The sequence below is a fragment of the Protomyctophum bolini genome, assembly GCF_963924005.1.
Source record: "Protomyctophum bolini genome assembly, chromosome: 1".
Lineage (NCBI taxonomy): Eukaryota > Metazoa > Chordata > Actinopteri > Myctophiformes > Myctophidae > Protomyctophum > Protomyctophum bolini.
In genome coordinates, this window is record NC_137862.1 from 36,921,144 (window position 1) to 36,940,984 (window position 19,841).

The 19,841-nt window shown below is 42.8% G+C and overlaps 1 protein-coding gene across 4 annotated transcripts in view; it reads right to left on the reverse strand.

Moving 5' to 3' along the window:
* The window catches only part of ankrd11 (ankyrin repeat domain 11), a 164,945-nt gene extending 145,416 nt beyond the window's left edge, over window positions 1-19,529 (reverse strand). For all 4 annotated transcript variants that reach the window (XM_080764527.1, XM_080764525.1, XM_080764526.1 and 1 more), the window contains exon 1: window positions 19,122-19,529. The gene's annotated coding sequence lies outside the window, so the exon portion shown is untranslated. The remainder of the gene's footprint in view (window positions 1-19,121) is intronic.
* Between the last annotated feature and the right edge of the window lie 312 nt (window positions 19,530-19,841).

Here is a 19,841-nt window from a genome sequence, read left to right on the forward strand (position 1 = left end):
GATTTTCTTGGCATTTGGTTAAAAAAAAGGCATAATCCGACGAGTCAGACCAAAAAGGTCTTTGATCACTAAAATTCTCTTTGGTGAGACCACCTGGTCGCGCAAAGTCAAAATAAAGTTCTCTTTCATCTAAAATATCACGTGCGCAAATGTTTTGAATTGCGGCATCGCGAGGAGAAGCACAACACAGCATGGACCTGTGTACCGTGTCTGTCGTCTGCCCGCAGAAGGGAGACACGACCGAGCAGATAAATGGACGGTGATCTCAGCCAACATACGGCGCCCCAACGCTGGAGCCTCTAGGCTCCCAGGCTGGGTGCGTGTTGGCCATGTTCGACTTTAAGTATGTAGCCCTGAGAGGCGAGGAGGCAGCCTCGGAGCGTCCTTCGGAATAAAATACATTCCTTGCTACCCATCCTTCCCACGAAAAAATATATATATATATATATAATTCCCTACCTACTCAGCCCAAAAATGACAGCCAATCGGAAACCAAAGTATGTTTTTGTTAGGCCTTATCGTTTTCTGTAAACACAGTCATGCATTCACAAAGTCTCACCACTGGTGATCAAATGAAAAAATAAATCAGACCTGTCTGAACTGAGTGGTACTGTACTGTACTGTACTGTACTGTACTGTACTGTACTGTACTGTACTGTACTGTACTGTACTGTACTGTACTGTACTCGTGGGCGTGCATGCGGCTGCACAACAGTGACACTTGGTGGTGAAAAAACACGATTTCCATGCTCTGACCCAGCCAGCCAGCCAGCCAGCCAGCCAGGGACACACATTGCTGGATAATGTTGTGGCTGCACCACTCAAAAACGAACATAATGCAACACCAGGCATGATCAACGACACAGAGAAACAGTTACTCTAACCCAAAATATGACAATTGAAGCCGATTTGCCATTTTGGTTGTATGCTGCTAAGGCCGAGCAAAATAATAGTCTCTAAGGTTGCCGACCGACTCTATTAAATATGCGCAACCCAGATGATTTTATTGGCATTTGGTGGAGGAAAAAAAAGTCTGAATTCGACCGACCAAAAAGGTCTTTGATCACTAAAGTTCTCTTTGGTGAGACCACCTGTCGCGCGAAGTCAAAATAAAGCTTTCATTCATCTAAAATATCACGTGCACAAATAAATTCCCTACCTACTCAGCCCAAAATGACAGCCAATCGGAGACCAAAGTATTATTTTGCATGGCCTAAAATAAAAAAGAAACAGTGTGTTTACACAAGTAAGACACGTGAATGCGGTAAGCGAACGAAGCTGTTGTGGCAGTCTGACACACACACACACACACACCTCTGCATGTGTTCCAATTTCAGTTTGTAAGCCCTCTGATGGCGGGCGGGTGGTGTTACAGCGTGACACACACAGATAGACAAGCTAGGCCGGCTTCTTCGTTCGCAACCACATGTCAGTCAGCGCGGTGCGTGCATACCATGCTCCGCATCCAGTTTGCATACAAACACCCAAGGCTGTGTTCCAAATCAATCACTCAGAATATTGTGAACTACTTTCAGGGTGTCAGCCATTTTGTTGGGTGTTCAGAATCTCAAATAAATCATAGTCCACTGCATGACTGCCATGCACCTCTAAACATAGTTAAACATATGTATGTACACTACTAGAAGCACTGCAGTACTGTACTGGTACTGCACTGCACTGCACTCAGTGCACTGTACTGTACTGTACTGTACTGTGCTGCACTGCACTCTGCACTGTACTGTGTACTGCAGTCTGTACAATGATAAATTTAATTAAAAGAAATGGACAATAAATGATATGCCACGACCCACATTGTAATACTATAGTATATATTGGTCTTCATTGCTTCTCTTCTGGCGTGTTTGAATCCTTTGGATTAATTATCAAACATGTGTGTGTATAATTTGCTCTGGAATAAGGACTATGAAATTGGATATTTTGTCCATAAGGTAATACTAATACATGTACAGCACTATCTCTCTATCTCTCCATCCATCCATCTCTCTATCTCTATGACCCATGCGTGAGTTTTTGGCGACTGTAAAGGGCTATATGCGTGAGAACGTGTTACATAAAGTCCGGTATATATATATACTCTCTCCTCTCTCTCTCTCCCTCTCCTCTCTCTCTCTCATTGCGGTTGATGTGCTTTGCATTTTGTTTTGATTGTGGGGGTTTTCTTCGATTTCGGATCAATTACTTGTCTTAGTAATGTTCTCTTTTTTTGGTCCGTATACATGTAGCTTGGAAGTAAAGCTGTGTCCTATAGCGTGGTTATGTTGTTTATGTAGTTGTATGTGGAATGTGCATTAGACAAAAATTCGGGAAATAAGAACGTGGCAAAGAAAATAAATATGGTAGAAATGTTAGGGAGCAATGTCAATATGACTGCGCAACGCAAAAGAGTGCGGCTACTGTGGTGGCTATTGAGGACTGCTAGGAGCATCGCAGATGTGAGAAAACATAGCAATGTAAAGTTGGGGCCAGGAACCACTTCCGGTGACTTTCAAATTGTAATTTAGGATTATATAAAGTGCAAATGTCCCATAATGCAAAGTGACAGTGTTTGGTGGCTTAAAATAATGATTGCCAACTTGTGTGTTAAAAATGTATATTCATGTTACAGTAGTTCTCTACCGCAGATGTCAGCAGGGCTAATCGTTGGAAAGGGTCTGTGGCCAAAAATGTGTTGGTGTGCATGCTGGCGTGTCGGGTCGTAAGTTGTAGGGAGCCGTCGAGAGCAGACCAAACTTGCTGGGTCAGGACCTACAGCTACTGCCCATTGGTAGCAGCGGGCGGTGGAGAGGAGGTAAAGGCGCCGTAGAGATAGAGAAGTAGGCCCCTCATCTGCACATTGCTCATTTGAACTAGATAGATACCATATTTTCAACTCTCAATTCTTATACCGATCAACTCCAAAGCAAAGCAGTACTACGACAAGTGCTCTGTGTTTTCATTTTGGTCCAAGCTCTCTGAGAACTGCAGGCTCCTGCACACTACTGCTACATCCTGGTGTTTCATCCGATTTCCTCCGACGCATGCGCACAACAAGGTGCCATCGGCCGACTGTTTGCAATAATTTGTGCGGTGTGGCGTCCAGAGCTTTTGGACACTTGTATATCCAACCTCATCCAGCAGCGAACCCGACTGCCAGTCTGTAGTAGTCTGTTTGGTGGAGATCCACCTCTATTCGATAATGAAATGTTTCAGATGCATTTAAAAAAAAACTTTTCTTGAAAATAATTAAACAAACACTGTGAGAAGCCTAATTAGGCCTTATACATTTAAATATCCATTAGGCTAAATTATTATATTTTCACATAGCCAGTGTTATTCAACATCAATAAAATGTTTTCTTGCTACCTGAAGGTTAAACAAATATCCAATATTTGAAGACAATTGTTTTCAACCAGTGTGACCAATTCTCAGGTGTGTTTGAGATTATTGTTATACACAGTGCCATCTGAGTGCACTGGCGTGTTTGGTGATTTTTTTATCAGCAATTTCAATGTACTTAGATTAGAATAATGTCGATGCCGATTAAAAATGAACAGTTGTGTTACAAAACAACAAAACTCAACAGAGATGGTAGACCATTTTATAAGACTCAATGACCAATATATGCTGTGCTTGTTCTAGCTTGGAACAACCCACAGCTGCTTAGTAAACACTGTGATAATTAAACACTGACCAATATCCTTGATTGAGGACATAGACTAACTTTAAAGGCCAGTGTTCCTATATTATATTATGGGCTACAGTCAGCATCCAACCATAACAGTGGACTGCAACTTAATAAAATGTCACAATTGCAGCATGTGCAACTGTGCATCTTACACATAAAAAAGAACACTACTTTCACAGAGCAGGTGCGATGATAGGCTGTATCTAGACTGCACTGGAATAATTAATTGCTGAACTTTTAATTTCCAAGACAGAAGTTTGTTGTCATAATTTTGCTGTTGTGCATGCACAGCAGTAGACGTCATCTTTATGATTGCTGAGGGATAAGGAAGTGGAATTACATGCTTGACATTCCAAACCATGATTCCAATTCACATCCATTCCAGATTCTGCAACAAGTTTCAAAGTGCCAGGAACCTCTGTCCATATCAATGGACAAATATGCAAAGCCTCTGGGCTGTTGTCAGCGTCTACTACAGCCTTGGTAACCTCAGTGCGGTTCAAAGTGCAGTTACAACAGAGGTGGATTTAGGTACAAAACAAACAAAGGCAACTCTGCTGCTGTTGCTTGAACAGTTATAGTGATCACAGCCAGAGAGAGAGAGAGAGAGAGAGAGAGAGAGAGAGAGAGAGAGAGAGAGAGAGAGACCCACAGGGCAAGTCTCTGAAGCCAACCTGAAAGTTTAAACCTGTCCAAACTGCTTACCAGCAGCTCAGAACATGTGAGAAAAATTAAACACCCTTCCCACCCAAGCCCAACACAAAACTAGTGATTAGCCCATCCCCCTACTCAAGTCTATGCCCTCAATCACTGTCGTGCACACACATACACCTCTGAGGAGCTCCAAGTTATCCTGGAAAGCTAGATGAACATAGGAATATGACACACTGGCCTCATTTGTCTGAACCACAGCCTGTCTATGGAGCCCCTAATGAGTTACAGAACAGGCTTCCTTTTACCAGCCAACAGCACAGTATGATCTCCATTACACTGAGCCAGCAAGCAGGACTCAAAACATCTCTTCTCCCTTCTGGCTCCAAAACTGTGGAATGCACTTCCCATTACAGTCAGAACTGCAGCATCACTCCCAATCTTCCGCCGTAGTCTGAAAACCCACCTTTTCAGACTCCATCATGGCCCATAGCACTTACCCTACCCCTTAGATAGCATTTATGTAGACTTAGATAGCATTTGATACAGACTTATAGCATGTTATGTAGACAGCACTATAATTACATTGTATATAGTCATAGCACGCCATAGTACATATGTATAGCATAGTAGTATATATGTATAGTTCATATGTATAGTTTCATTATATAGATATTCCACTGTTACTTTCTTAGCTTACGCATGTTTCATGATAAATGCTTTTATGTGATGTATTCCCATGCTTTTTTGTTCTTGCTTAATGTAAATCGCTCTGGATTAAGAGCGTCTGCTAAATGCCTAAATTGTAAATTGTATCATCTCCAGGCTAGGCCATGTGACTGATCCAGCCCGATACAAAACATCATCTCCACGTTAGGCTATGTGACTGATCCAGCCCGATACAAAACATCATCTCCACGTTAGGCTATGTGACTGATCCAGCCCCGATACAAAACATCATCTCCAGGCTAGGCTATGTGACTGATCCAGCCCCGATACAAAACATCATCTCCACGTTAGGCTATGTGACTGATCCAGCCCCGATACAAAACATCATCTCCACGTTAGGCTATGTGACTGATCCAGCCCGATACAAAACATCATCTCCACGTTAGGCTATGTGACTGATCCAGCCCCGATACAAAACATCATCTCCACGTTAGGCTATGTGACTGATCCAGCCCCGATACAAAACATCATCTCCACGTTAGGCTATGTGACTGATCCAGCCCCGATACAAAACATCATCTCCACGTTAGGCCATGTGACTGATCCAGCCCCGATACAAAACATCATCTCCACGTTAGGCCATGTGACTGATCCACCCCCGATACAAAACATCATCTCCACGTTAGGCTATGTGACTGATCCAGCCCCGATACAAAACATCATCTCCACGTTAGGCTATGTGACTGATCCAGCCCCGATACAAAACATCATCTCCACGTTAGGCTATGTGACTGATCCAGCCCCGATACAAAACATCATCTCCACGTTAGGCTATGTGACTGATCCAGCCCCGATACAAAACATCATCTCCACGTTAGGCTATGTGACTGATCCAGCCCCGATACAAAACATCATCTCCAGGCTAGGCCATGTGACTGATCCAGCCCCGATACAAAACATCATCTCCAGGCTAGGCTATGTGACTGATCCAGCCCCGATACAAAACATCATCTCCACGTTAGTCCATGTGACTGATCCAGCCCCGATACAAAACATCATCTCCACGTTAGGCTATGTGACTGATCCAGCCCCGATACAAAACATCATCTCCACGCTAGGCTATGTGACTGATCCAGCCCCGATACAAAACATCATCTCCACGTTAGTCCATGTGACTGATCCAGCCCCGATACAAAGCTCACAATAACCACTTCGTCTAGAGATGCCCCGATACCATTTTTTTCAGATAGAGTACGAGTGCTTTCTTTTAAGTACTCGCCGATACAGAGTACCGATATGAGTACTTTACATTTTTTGGAGTAACAACTTATTTTACCCCCTTTTTTCACCCATTTAATTTCATTGTCATGCCTTGTACTTCTAATGACTAGAATTTCGCCCCCCTTCGGGGGGCTCAATCCTAGTGTCGTTGCAGCGCAATATGGGAAGAAGGAAATTGCGGGAATTGACAGACTCCACTTCATGTTTCAGCTGTGGTTTTAAACTCAGTAGTGTGCCCTGCACACAGCGCACACTCGCAATTGCAGCTGGAGGGCGACGCGACACACACACACACACACACACACACACACACACACACACACACACACACAGAGCGATGTGTGGATAAATCACTGAGATTTGGGAAATGTGTTCAGAAGTACAACGATTAAGCACGCACAGGCAAATGTCAGAAGCATCTGTTTCGGTTTCCAAACAGGAAGTTGTAAATGTGCTTATTAGACGGAGGCAGCGTGATGCTGGCATCTATTGTGATGCCAGCATCACCACATTTCACATAGAAATATAAGCACCCATTTACTCGCTTAGCGGAGACTGTGGGGTGGTAGAGGACATCTCCCCGGACGCGTGGGTATGTCCAGATAGTTGCCTCGCGGAGGCCTCTTTGTCCAGTGTCCATTCTGGGTCTGGAAACGGCACTTTTTTGAGTGTTGACCCCAATAGAAGGTCTGCTGCTCTGAATTTTACACCTCTCCCGCTTAGCGGAGACTGTGGGGTGGTAGAGGACATCTCCCCGGACGCGTGGGTATGTCCAGATAGTTGCCTCGCGGAGGCCTCTTTGTCCAGTGTCCATTCTGGGTCTGGAAACGGCACTTTTTTGAGTGTTGACCCCAATAGAAGGTCTGCTGCTCTGAATTTTACACCTCTCCCGCTTAGCGGAGATTGTGGGGTGGTAGAGGACATCTCCCCGGACGCGTGGGTATGTCCAGATAGTTGCCTCGCGGAGGCCTCTTTGTCCAGTGTCCATTCTGGGTCTGGAAACGGCACTTTTTTGAGTGTTGACCCCAATAGAAGGTCTGCTGCTCTGAATTTTACACCTCTCCCGCTTAGCGGAGACTGTGGGGTGGTAGAGGACATCTCCCCGGACACGTGGGTATGTCCAGATAGTTGCCTCGCGGAGGCCTCTTTGTCCAGTGTCCATTCTGGGTCCGGAAACGGTACATTTTTTTGCATTGACCCCAGTAGAAGCTCTGCTGCTGTGAATTTTACACCTCTCCCGCTTAGCGGAGACTGTGGGGTGGTAGAGGACATCTTCCCAAACGCGTGGGTATGTCCAGATAGTTGCCTGGCGGAGCCGTCTTTTGTCCAGTGTCCACTTTATAAAGTCCATGCACTCCAGTGAATAGCATTTATCCATTTAGATAACTTTTTTATGTTATTTAATTACTTATTTTTACACAGAAACATAATGTGTGTCTTTACAATAACTGTAATGTAATAATAATACTAATAATGTAATGTAAAAATTATTTAATTAACGAATTAAATAATCTTATTTTATTCTGAAAGCAACCGGATGTCTTAAATCTGCTAGCTGTCAGACCGGATGTTCTAAATTTGCTCATAAGACGGAGCCTTAGACGGAGCCAACTCGCAGGCAGTGCGAGAGGCTGGTTACAGGATTCTATAGGTCAGCCGTTTTGGTGTGACACACACGGCTTCCACATTTAGCTTCATACTGGGTGAAAGTGTCCTTCCAAAAATTATTATTTCGCTCGAAATTCTTATTCACAATGACATCGAGTTGAGGTGTTTGTGTTTTAGGGTAATTGTTGCATAAGCGCTATTTCGCACTATTTCTCCCTCCCCTCCCCTGTGTCTGAAGCAGCTAGCATGGAAGCTATATGGATTATGGAAGCTTTCCCTCCGATTGCACACAACCATGCCGTTATCCACGCGTCCATCCGATTGCTTTTAATGTAAATGTCCCATCCACTGAGCAATAGCGATATAAGCGCCTTATTCATTCATTCGATTCATTTGGGTGTGGGGCTGTGCAGTGCTGTGGGCAGCCTTTCTGATGGAGGCTCGGAGCTGCTGCTGCTGACGCTGTTCGAGTCGCATGGAGCAGTATAGAGTAGGCGTGGCGCAGCATTAGAAAGGGCGCAGCAAATGCACGACATTGAGGGGTAGAAACCATCCCGGTCGCGTGGTTCATCTAACGCGTGTGTCACTGTGAAGGACTGGCCCCAATAAGTGAACGTAGTTGGCGTAGTAGACGCCAACATGACGATTCTGACGTAGGCTGGTGATGTTGAGCAACAATGGCGTGGTTGACAAAAGTAATATTTATTCAGTAATTAAGACATTTCTTTCAATGAAATGTAGCCTATATGTATTCTGGGAGTGTGCCGAATTTATTTTGCATATAGAGATGTGTGGTGAAAGTGTGGTTGGGTCGGAGAAAGCTGTTGGATAAACGGCCATGTGCTTATGTACCCCTGTCTATTAGGGTAGCAGGATTATTATGATTATTATTATTAGTATTGTTATTGTGATTATTACATGGATTATTGTTGTGATGTGAGCTTGTGGCTGACTCACTATCTAGAAAATAAAAACATGGCACTTCATTTAAAATAGGTTACAGACCCCTGTTATATGCGCTTGTTTTGGGATTCTTTTTAAAGACCTATTTACTTGTTTCTATGAGACATGGCAACGCCAACAGCGCAGCGAAAGGCATCCACGTCTTTCTCTTGTGAAATGCTGAGATTAGAAACGACCATAATTATTTCATTTCTCAACCTTAAAAAAAAAATAAAGACATCTCCATAATCCTTGGGAAGTGTGTGTAGCAAAAGTAGTCGGCATTGTCATGGTTGAAAGTATTCATGCAACACTGACGCTGTAAGCTGTGTGATGCTAACGCGCTAACACCGTTAGCATGGTCTGTGTTGGTCAAAGGAAAAAGGATAGATATGAAACTACTGGCCAAAGTGTCATACAAAACACAACACCTAAAATCGGAATGTGATGGTGACCTATTGAGCACAAACAGACAATCATGATTTGCTTGCTGGACCTATAATTAATTTATGTGCATTACATTTCCACCTCGCACATATAAATCAAAAGCAAGATGGATGCTAACGCGCTAACACCGTTAGCATGTTCTGTGTTGGTCGGAAAAAGGATAGATATGAAACTACTGGCCCAAATAAATGTCATAGAAAACACAACACCTAAAATCGGAATGTGATGGTGACCTATTGAGCACAAACAGACAATCATGATTTGCTTGCTGGACCTATAATTAATTTATGTGCATTACATTTCAACCTCGCACATATAAATCAAGCCACAGTGCAGTCAGAGAGTAGTTCACAGGTCACACACAGGAGCAGCGAAAGGGGGAGGGGACTTGGGATGGCAGTGTAGAGTAGGCACGACATTGAGGGGTAGAAACCATCCCGGTCGCGTGGTTCATCTAACGCGTGTGTCACTGTGAAGGACTGGCCCCATTAAGTGAACGTAGTTGGCGTAGTAGACGCCAACATGACGATTCTGACGTAGGCTGTTGAGGTTGAGCAAGAATAGCGTGTTTCAGAAAAGTAATATTTAAACAGTAAAGAAGACATTTTTGGCGAATGCAATGTAGTCTATGTCTTTTGTGGGAGTGTGCAGGTTTTATTTTGCATAGAGAGATGTGTGGTGGAAGTGTGGCTTGGTCGGAGATAGAGCACGAATGAACGGCCAGGTGCTCATGTACCCCTGTCTATTAGGGTAGCAGGATACTGTAATGCCACAATAATAGCCTGACATGATTTAGAAGAAATATCAAATTCCAAAATGTTATTTATTTTTCTTATTATGAGCAATAAAACATTTTGTTCTATTCAAACACACTCTAGTATTATCGTTTTGAAAGAAAAATGTAGACCTTGTATAGGTGCCTTTCTTTCATTATGCTAGAGGCAAAAAAAAACACCTATGTCACGGTCCCTCCACATGTGCGGGGGGAGGGGTGGGGGTATTGTCGCAAAGAAAAACACATGCCGGCAAAATAAACTTCGGCTTTCATATCTTTATAAGGATTTTAAGGACGTTGCACCTGGTGGTCTGATATAAATGAAATAAATACTTTGAATGTGCTCCTGCTACAACTAGAAAGGACAACTATAACTATCAACATGATCATTTATTAATCCGATAGTGTCGCCCGCCGAATATGCTTGTAGATCAGCCGTTTTGGGCTTGGGTCAGACTTGCTCCCGTTGCATTGAGCGTTCAGCCTAGTGTCAATTGAATGTTGTAGTACTCGTCTCAAAGTATTGGGCCCGGTTCCGATACCAAGTACGAGTACTTTAGGGGAAGTATTCGGCCGAGTATCTGATACCAGTATCGGTATCGGCACATCTCTAACTTCGTCTGAAGCTAAACTAGACAAACACTCTGCGAAAGGGATAAAAGTCTGAAAGCAGCACCGACAATGAGTCTAACAGGAACGTGTTGTTAAAAAAGGTTGATGGGGGACAAACCACAACCTCCACAAATCAGTGCCGCCAGCCTAGCTGTAAAGACAGAAAAGAGCTGAGTGGTGGAAACGTAGGCACCGGTCAAAAGAGGGTGCTTAGAGCCTTTGTGTGCACTATATGGCCCCGCAGCAGGCTGGTGAAAACAAAGTGTCGCTGGGACGGGACGATGGGGGCACACCCCCTCCCCGCTGATGGACCTCCTCTCCTGGGTGTTTTGTGGTTAGGTATGTCTCTCTCCCTCTCTCTCTCTCTCACACACACACACACACACACACACACACACACACACGCAGAGGTCTGTCTCCTCTCTCTCGTTCTCTCCTCCCCTCCCCCTTCCTGTCGGTGCATTTCAATGTAAATGGGCAGATTGAAAGGCTGCAGCTGGCCCTTCAAAAGGGCAGCAGCACTAAAGGGCCCTGGTGATTGAGATTCAGCCAGGCCACACCAGCCCAACCCTCACCCCCCAACACTTGGTCATACCACCCCACCTCTCAGCTTGCGGCTGATCCCCAGTGCCACAGAAGAGTGCTGGGCACAAGTCACGGCAGCCCACAGACACAGTGGCTAGTTTCTCTGCTTGCACTCATCATGTGATTCAGACCAATGCAGTGGGCGAGCAATATTTTTTCCCCTCCTGAAAAATGCCTGTCATCCGCCTTACATAACATGATTTATACATCTGAGAGGGGCATGAAATATCGTTCAAAAGCAAGCCAGGAAAGCTCTGATCAGAGGTGAGGCATACAGAGATGGAGATGGGAAGAGATATGAAAAGATCGAGGAGGTGGTACAGAGAAGACAAGTGATTTCATGAAAGAAGGACTTGCTGATTAGACCAGAGCAGCTGAGCCCAGAGGGACACATCAAGTCTCTACTGTCTCAGCTCCCAGACCTGGCTGACTAACCTCAGGACATTTCCAAAGCCACAAATGGATAATAGATCATCCCTGTGCAGCCCCCTGCTCCACAGCACACCCAATCAAATCACCAAATGTTCTCTCCACCCCCTCCCCCAAACTCATGTCTGCCCACGTTCACAGAGCACATTCCCCATACTCACACACACTCACACAAACTACTCATTCAGTGTGAACGGATAGTGTGTCCTCTATGCATTAGTAAAATGTAATGTTAGTGGTGAACTATTATTGATGATACAACTTTCGGGAGACCTGACCTACAATACATTTATAGGCCAACCTGGCCTTCTGCTATTTTCGTTCAGTCTCAGAATGAAGAATATGACATGACTGAACATTGGGTTTAACGTATGAAATGGGTATGAAATGGCAAAATAAAACAGCGTAGTACTACAGGTTGGCTCTAGACCAGTTAGCAATTAGCATTTAGACATTAACATTTGGTCTTTAAAATATGTTGTTCAAAGTAAACATTCAAACTATTATGATATCAAAATGGCAATCTTACATTACATATTAGAAACACATTTTTATTATCCTTTAATTCCAAGAACAAGTGAACAAAACACAGAATGCAACCCTTGTATAGTGGCAACTATACTATGTTGCTGCAATGATACACAATACATTTATTTGTACTAACTGAAATAAAGGCCACACCTACGTCTACAAAATAAATCCTAATTAAAGGTCATTACACACTGGCGAATTAGCGACGCGATGCGAATAAGCTATCTGAAAATGCGAAATATTGCATGTTGCCGTTCGCCTGCGAATCTCTGCAAAATACGACACCAGATCGAACAAATAAAGAGCGAAAACGGTCGCATTTTCGCACATTCGCCACTGATGTGGAAGCTTGCATGGACTTCAATTGTTTTTTTTTAATGCGAATTATTCGCACGAATATATTGCGTCGCCAATTCGCCAGTGTGTAATGACCTTAACTCATAACTCGCCACCATTGATGATATGCACACGGCTGCCATCTTGTCAGCAAGGTGCTACCTAGGTGCAACTTCCCATAGACAGCCAATTCATCCAAACAGAAAAGTCCTATTTCATTGTATTAAATAACGTCAAACTCACCAAAATTGCAGCTGTACGAAAACCTTGTCTTACTATCTGCAAAGTGTTTGTTTCATAAAAATCCACCGTAGTGGTGTCAGAGTTTGGAAGCACTCGCTATCAGTAATGCAACCGCCAGCTGCCTCCTGCATTATGTGCAAATTCTAAACAGGTGGTACACATGGGCTGTTGAGTGATAGTCAACAAGCACTTCCAAACTCCAGCAAGGAATTTCTTGACAGGGAGTAGCTCATACCATGTCTACAGTGGATTTTTATTTAACAAACACATTGCAGATAGAAAGAGGATAATTCAAGCTTTCCGTACAGCTGCAATGTTGTGAATTTGACGTTATTTAATACAATTAGAGATAGGACTGTTCTGTTTGGAGGATGAATGGGCTGTCTATGGGAAGTTGCACCTACAGTAGATGGCTTGCTGGCAAGATGGCAGCTGTGTGCATATAATCAATTGACTCCGGTGCTGTGGCTCCCTGCCAATAGGATGCACAGGGAATTTTATTTTGAAAACCCCGAAATTCACAGTAAAAACAAAAACCACAAAAACTAATAACTAATCTGTCTAACAAAACTTTTGTGAGCCTCAATTCCAAGAAAACCACTGCGAAAGATCACGGCTATTACAGCAGTCTATGCAGCGGCTATATTCGCGAGACCATTCTGAACTGATAAAATTACACTTTTTTAAAGTGAATGGCGCTCTTATCATCATAGATCATCACATTCCGGCCAATTGCAATTGGTGTTCTCACTTTTCTGTCATTGCAGCCAATCACAATTGGTCAGTGGTGTCTTCACAACCAACAAAATCATCACTAAAATGCACACACACACACACAAAGCTGGGCATAGGAGGGGCTAGCGCCGCTCAAAAACAAACAAACACGTAAAACACGTTCCTGGCGCCCTGGGCTTTCAATAAAATCACATGTATGATAAAAATGAAATGGTAAAGTATAAATATGTCACATACAGGCAGTGTAGTAGCTTACCTGTATAATTATAATCCTACAACCCAACAGTCAATTTAGCCTACAATATGACAAAGTCTAGCATAAACCTTTAGTTTAGTCATCATGTAAAATATTTCATGAAAATGTCTTACATCCATGAAGACAAATGGCTAAATGTATTCAATGATTCATTCCCTTTCTTAAGTGTCACTGCTGTCAGAATGATCTAAAGCTAAATATTTTAAAATTATCTTTTGTAGAACTTTAAAGTACATAGATGCAGAGAGAAAATATTAGCAAAAGTGTTCCAGCAGAAGGGTAGCAGGCAAGTACAACCTAAGCAGGGGAGACAGTGCATCAGCCATCCAGACCTCCTAAACCCCCAAATGAGGCTCCACTGTCCCTCTGGGAGACAGCAGGAATGGGGGCCGCCATTTTGTTCCATTTCGCTTGAAGGGGAGAGGGGGAAAAGAGTAGGCTGGATTTCAAAGGGCTTCAGATGTCATTTGACTGTCCGCTGAGATTGTACTGCTAGGTCAGGAGCTATAAAAGATTTACACAGCTGAAAAGGGGTGAAACGAGAAAGAGCTGTGTGAGGGAGACAGAGACAGACGGAGAGAGAAACAAGAGCAGCCATGCTTGTTTACCTAAAATACCACTCTCTCAGCAGCAAAGGGGGAGGGTGGGGGGCTTGGACAGACAGGAGGCATGCACAGTGTGTGAGGCTTCCTTGGTGCTTATAGCCGGGGAGCCACAGGCCCAAAAGCTCAACGGTTAAGGATTAACCTGTGATGTCATGACATACTTTTTATTTGTGTTTTTTCTATTCACTTGGTCATTAAAGTCCACAGAGTCAGAGGTCTGCTCTGCCAGAAACATCGCAAAAAAAGGTTATGGCCATATTTACCCCACCATAGACAAGCAATATAAGGCAAAATTTCATCATACTGTAAGTAGCATGTGACATGTCAACTAGGGGGTTTTCATGATTCTGAATCCATTCCGAGCATTAGTTTTGCACGAAAAACACGGCGATAGCAGTCATCCAAATGTGATGAGGTCAGCACATTTGGGCGAATATGGGCCGAATTTGGGCCAAGGAGTGTTTTTCGTGCAAAACGAATGCTTGGAATGGATTCAGAATCATGAAAACCCCCTAGTTTGACATGTCACATGCTACTTAACTTTATCTGTACCGCTATCTGTTAGCATAAACCCCAATTCCCAGTGCCAGCATACGTGTTCACTTTAAAAGACGCAGTTTGCAATATTTCCGGCAGAGCAGGCCTCTCATTCTGTGGACCTTAATGTCCAAATTAATAGAAAAAATACAAATAAAAAGTATGTCATGACATCACAGGTCCTCTCAAATTTTGGATGGTTGGCTCACTGGCTATTAGGGCTGATTTCCCCTCCCCCCGAGCATCAGACATTCTGCTCTTCCATTAGCACCTCCAGAAGTAGGTTACCTCGACAACCACTGCACAATCTGGGTGCTGTCAGACACTCGCTCACCATATTAAACGAGGAACAGCAGCAAAACACCTTCTACTCAAGTCCACTGATTAACTATAAAATGTTGCAATGTTTACAATAACAGGTTGTGTTAATTTTGTGTAATCCATCCTTTCTTACACACCATGTCTCAAAGACAATCCTACTCTAAATTTAAAATATTTACATCATAATTTAACAATTCAGCCATTGTTGTTACATTTCATACTATTCATCTTCTCTGCATTGTGGCCATAAGAATATGGAGGAAGTGGTAGGACAAAGCCACACATACACACTGACACAGTCAGGAATAGTAGCCACTGCCAGCCATGTTTTAAGCTTATGCTGCTACGCAACGCGGCAGATTTCACAGCACTGCAAAGAGCTCATCTAAAAGCAACCCTGACGTTGCCTGACCTGCAGTACATGAAGCTTGTTACATTTTCTATTTCACACGTTGGTGGCAGTTTACAGTTATTGAAAGTTGGCATAACTGATACTCAGGTCAGTGTTGGGCAATATTACTTAATGTTTACTTTACTTATTATTAAAAAGTAATAATATTACATTACTTATTACTTGGAATCAAGAGTAATATAGTTACATATATTACTTTTCAACCGGGGCCCCTTCCACCCGCAAAATAACACAATCTGTTTAGCCACCTCCTTTTACAACTGAATCAAATTCATTGGAATAAGAAGTCTCCAATCAGCCAAACTGAATAATTGCAGGATATAAAACAAAAATAGTCTCTTCCACATTTGGAATTCAACATCAACAATCTGAACTGCACACACATGGCTGCAGCATCTCAAAACGGACAGTATATATTGTATACATAAATAACAAACAATAAAATAAAGAAACAGCCTGACCTTTTTGAGGCAGCCTAGTCTCTTAAGACAAACTGTTGACTCTGTGGTGGATTATTCAGAACTCTTCAAAATCCTATTACAACTCACGTCCAATTTCAAGGAAAAAGAGGGCGCTGCTATTCCTTTATTTGCCGATGGGTTCTCAGATTGGAGGCGGCTGACATCGGACCTCAAAGGTATTTTGATGGACCATGATGGATCTCAATGAGGCCGAGTCAACTGTGCAGGAGTGTCCATCAAAATACCTTTGACATTAATATACTTGGCATCTTTGACAGACAAGAATGCAAAATAATACCGATACATTTCTCCGTCATGGTTCCCCACTCTCTGGTCTGTCTGACTGTTTGTCGTTGTTTGTAAATGAAGCGAGTGTGTGCGACGGTTGCATAGACGCATACGCTATGTCATAACTGTGCGCAGGCTGTGCAGGCTAACACGAACAAGCTACAACGCATCTCTGTTTTTACCCGTTGATATCGGGTAAACTTTTGCATGCCATGCAACTACTATGAGTGCATAACTGGACGAATGAACAAAAACAAAATGACACTCATTTGTAACGACTCTAACAAGTAATGCAGCGTGTTTTGGTGGAGTAAATAGTTATTATATTACTATTTCCGCAGAATAATTCGTTATACTACTCTTTACTGGAAAAAGTAATAATATTACAGTGATATGTAACTAGTAACTCGTTACTGCCCAACACACTGGATCTAAGTAGGTCTAGGTCAGGGTGGACAACCTGGACTGAGTGTCTTGAGACACAAGAGCTATTGTCTGGATTATGAAATGCACTGAGGTTAGTTGTGGGAGAATTGTAGACAGCAATCAACAAAGCAGATACACAGAATGGCAGGCTCCTAAAACAGGAAATGTGAGAAATCTCAGCTACCGACATAGATCCTGACCTCCGACCCAGTCAGGCCTCCATTTCCTACTGCAGGCACAAGGCACGGCTTGATTCTAGTGTTCACAGTCCTATGAATGACTAACATTGGTCACCACAGCACTGATGCTAGCTGAAAGAGAGCCCTAGAAGCATCAAATAGCATTTCAAACCATAATAATTTAGCACCAAAAATAAGTTGTGTTGTTTTGTTTCATCGAGTAGATAAATTGGCCATGTACAATGCAGCTGTTATACCAATGAATATAAGCAGAAAACTAAACCACCATCACGTTGAGTTCTTACATAAGGGAAAGTAGTATCTGCTAAAAACATCATTTATTCATTCATTCAATAAATATCAATAATATACATACTGTGACTACAACCTAGGCTGGCATGGTCAGACAAATATCACTGCATACTACGTAGATCAGGGATTTATTTTATTTCTTTTTTTGCAGATTTGTCTGGTTTCCAGGCTAACTACAACCATAACATCTGAGGATATGTCCTAATTGCAAAAGGTCACAGACTTGACATGCTTACTTTGAATTGACACCTGTAAACGACTAAATTGGTCCATGGTCTGAAACTGAGACCAGATATAATGGGTAAACTAAATGTTAATTGTAGTATTCTGATGGTGTAAAAAGTTGGTTTACATTTGCTTCTTTTTTCAGTGTGAAATATGCTTGACCTGTAAATCAGGTGAGTTACAATTGTGTGTAGATAATCTCTGAAGTCCATAATTCAACAACCATAAATGTATATTAGAAAGCATATTTGGGTAAGTATTGAACTCGGGCCATAAATTACATAATATAAAAATAGGTCCTGTGCAGGCTCAAGAGGGATGGTGCGATATGCATCACTACCTCTGCAGTGTAGAAGACGTGAACGCCCCAGCAAGCTTAAGAGCTCACAGTATCTTGGAGGAAAACACCACTAGCGGTACTGCAGTGTTTTCCTCAGCACTGATACTGCACCAAAGTAGAGGGCTTCTTCTCATCCATATTCTGTTTCCACTAGATTGCCATTTGTCCCATTATATTGTGTCCTTCTGTTTCTTGTTATTCAACACTGCAAAGTTGTGCAAACCAATGCACTAAAAAGTAAAAAGTCATACATAGTGCTAGGATTTGTCCTGAACTCAGCAGAATGCAAAGCTTCAGATGTTTGTCAATCTGAATTTCCCACTGAGAACATGTTTGGCTATTACATGATAATACCACTTCCTTACTAGAACACAACTAACCTGTTCCTTCATTGTGTTATGTAATACTACCAGTTCTGTGTACAAATATTGCTGTTGTGTTCATTCACTTAGCTGCAGCCAGTGCAGCATACATTGTCATTAGCCCTGCTTTAATACTGGTCCAGCAAATGCATGGAGTATATTAAATATATTAGCCAATGTTTAAGGACATAAATAGAGGCACTCTCCTAGTCTAGACCATGTGACCATTAAGCAAACAGACTCACTACTATTCTGTTGTCATATACCCAATACTATTTTATCTTAGTTTCCTATAAATTGACTTGAGCATCACTGTTTGGGCTAAAGCATATTGAAGCAGCTCTTCTATACTTCTGTATTAAACACAAGCCGTACAGCATGCTGCATTTGACAGTGTCTACAACATTTAGCTACCGTATGTTAAAACAACGTGTGTGTGTGTGTGTGTGTGTGTGTGTGTGTGTGTGTGTGTGTGTGTGAGAGAGAGAGAGAGAGAGAGAGAGAGAGAGAGAGAGGCTTTAAGACACTGCAAATACGTGCTAACCTTTGAATAAGGCACGAATAATAACATTAGTTAACTCTGAATCCTTCCATGTTCTATTCAATTTGTTGTCTCGTGCAACTGTGCAATGCAAAGAAAGAAACGAGTCAACAGCCGATTACCATCACAATCAATTCCAACCCAGGAACTCGGTTAAGTGTTTAGAGATACCCGCAAATCAAAATCAACATGACAATACGTCAACGTTGTGTTGAAAACATTGCGATCTGTGTATCGGTAGTCGTAGCACGCCCACGCGCACGCCACATAGACATGCAATGTTCCGTTTGTTTACATGTTAAAAACAACAATAATGCATATTCTTACCTCTTTCAGAATGTCACCCAACTCAGACTGGGTAAATTTGAAGCTACAAGTCTATCCCCCGATGTTCTCCCCCGATGCTAGATGTTCCCATTTGTTGCCCCGGGTTCAGTAAGACATCGTCCGGAGACATCCGCATAAACTTGCAGCAACCATCGTAGCTTTAAATCGGCTCACTAGCAGCCAGGCTAGTGCTAATTCTTAGAGACCAACAAACAAGACGATCGAAGAGACTTCAAATATCCCCCAAAAACGTGAACACAATAGAGTTATGTTGTCTTCATCACCAAGCGGGAACATTTAATGGTCCATCGTTAAAACGGAAGGCTTCATTGGTAAACGTAAAACCTCGAAATATCATGTTTTGTTTCGATTTAATCCTCTCTAGCAAACCCATTCGAACGTTTTCGAGCGGCCTTTGACGTTAGTATGAAGTATGGGGCTGGGAAAGGAAACGCTTCGGAATGAAACGCAGGACGCGATTCGCACTCGCATTGTGGGCGGATACTATTTTTATACCAACGAAACAGACGCCATTTTGGATCTGACAAGGGGACTGTTCTCGTTTGAGGTGACGGTGATTTGGCTCCAACATGGCTACCCAAGGCTCGCAGTTTACAGTGCAGGAGACCAAGCTCCATTATACAGTCGGGAGACCAGGCAAAGGAAATGGAGTACGGACATTAGGTACACTTAATTTGGCTTTCAATATATTAAATAGGT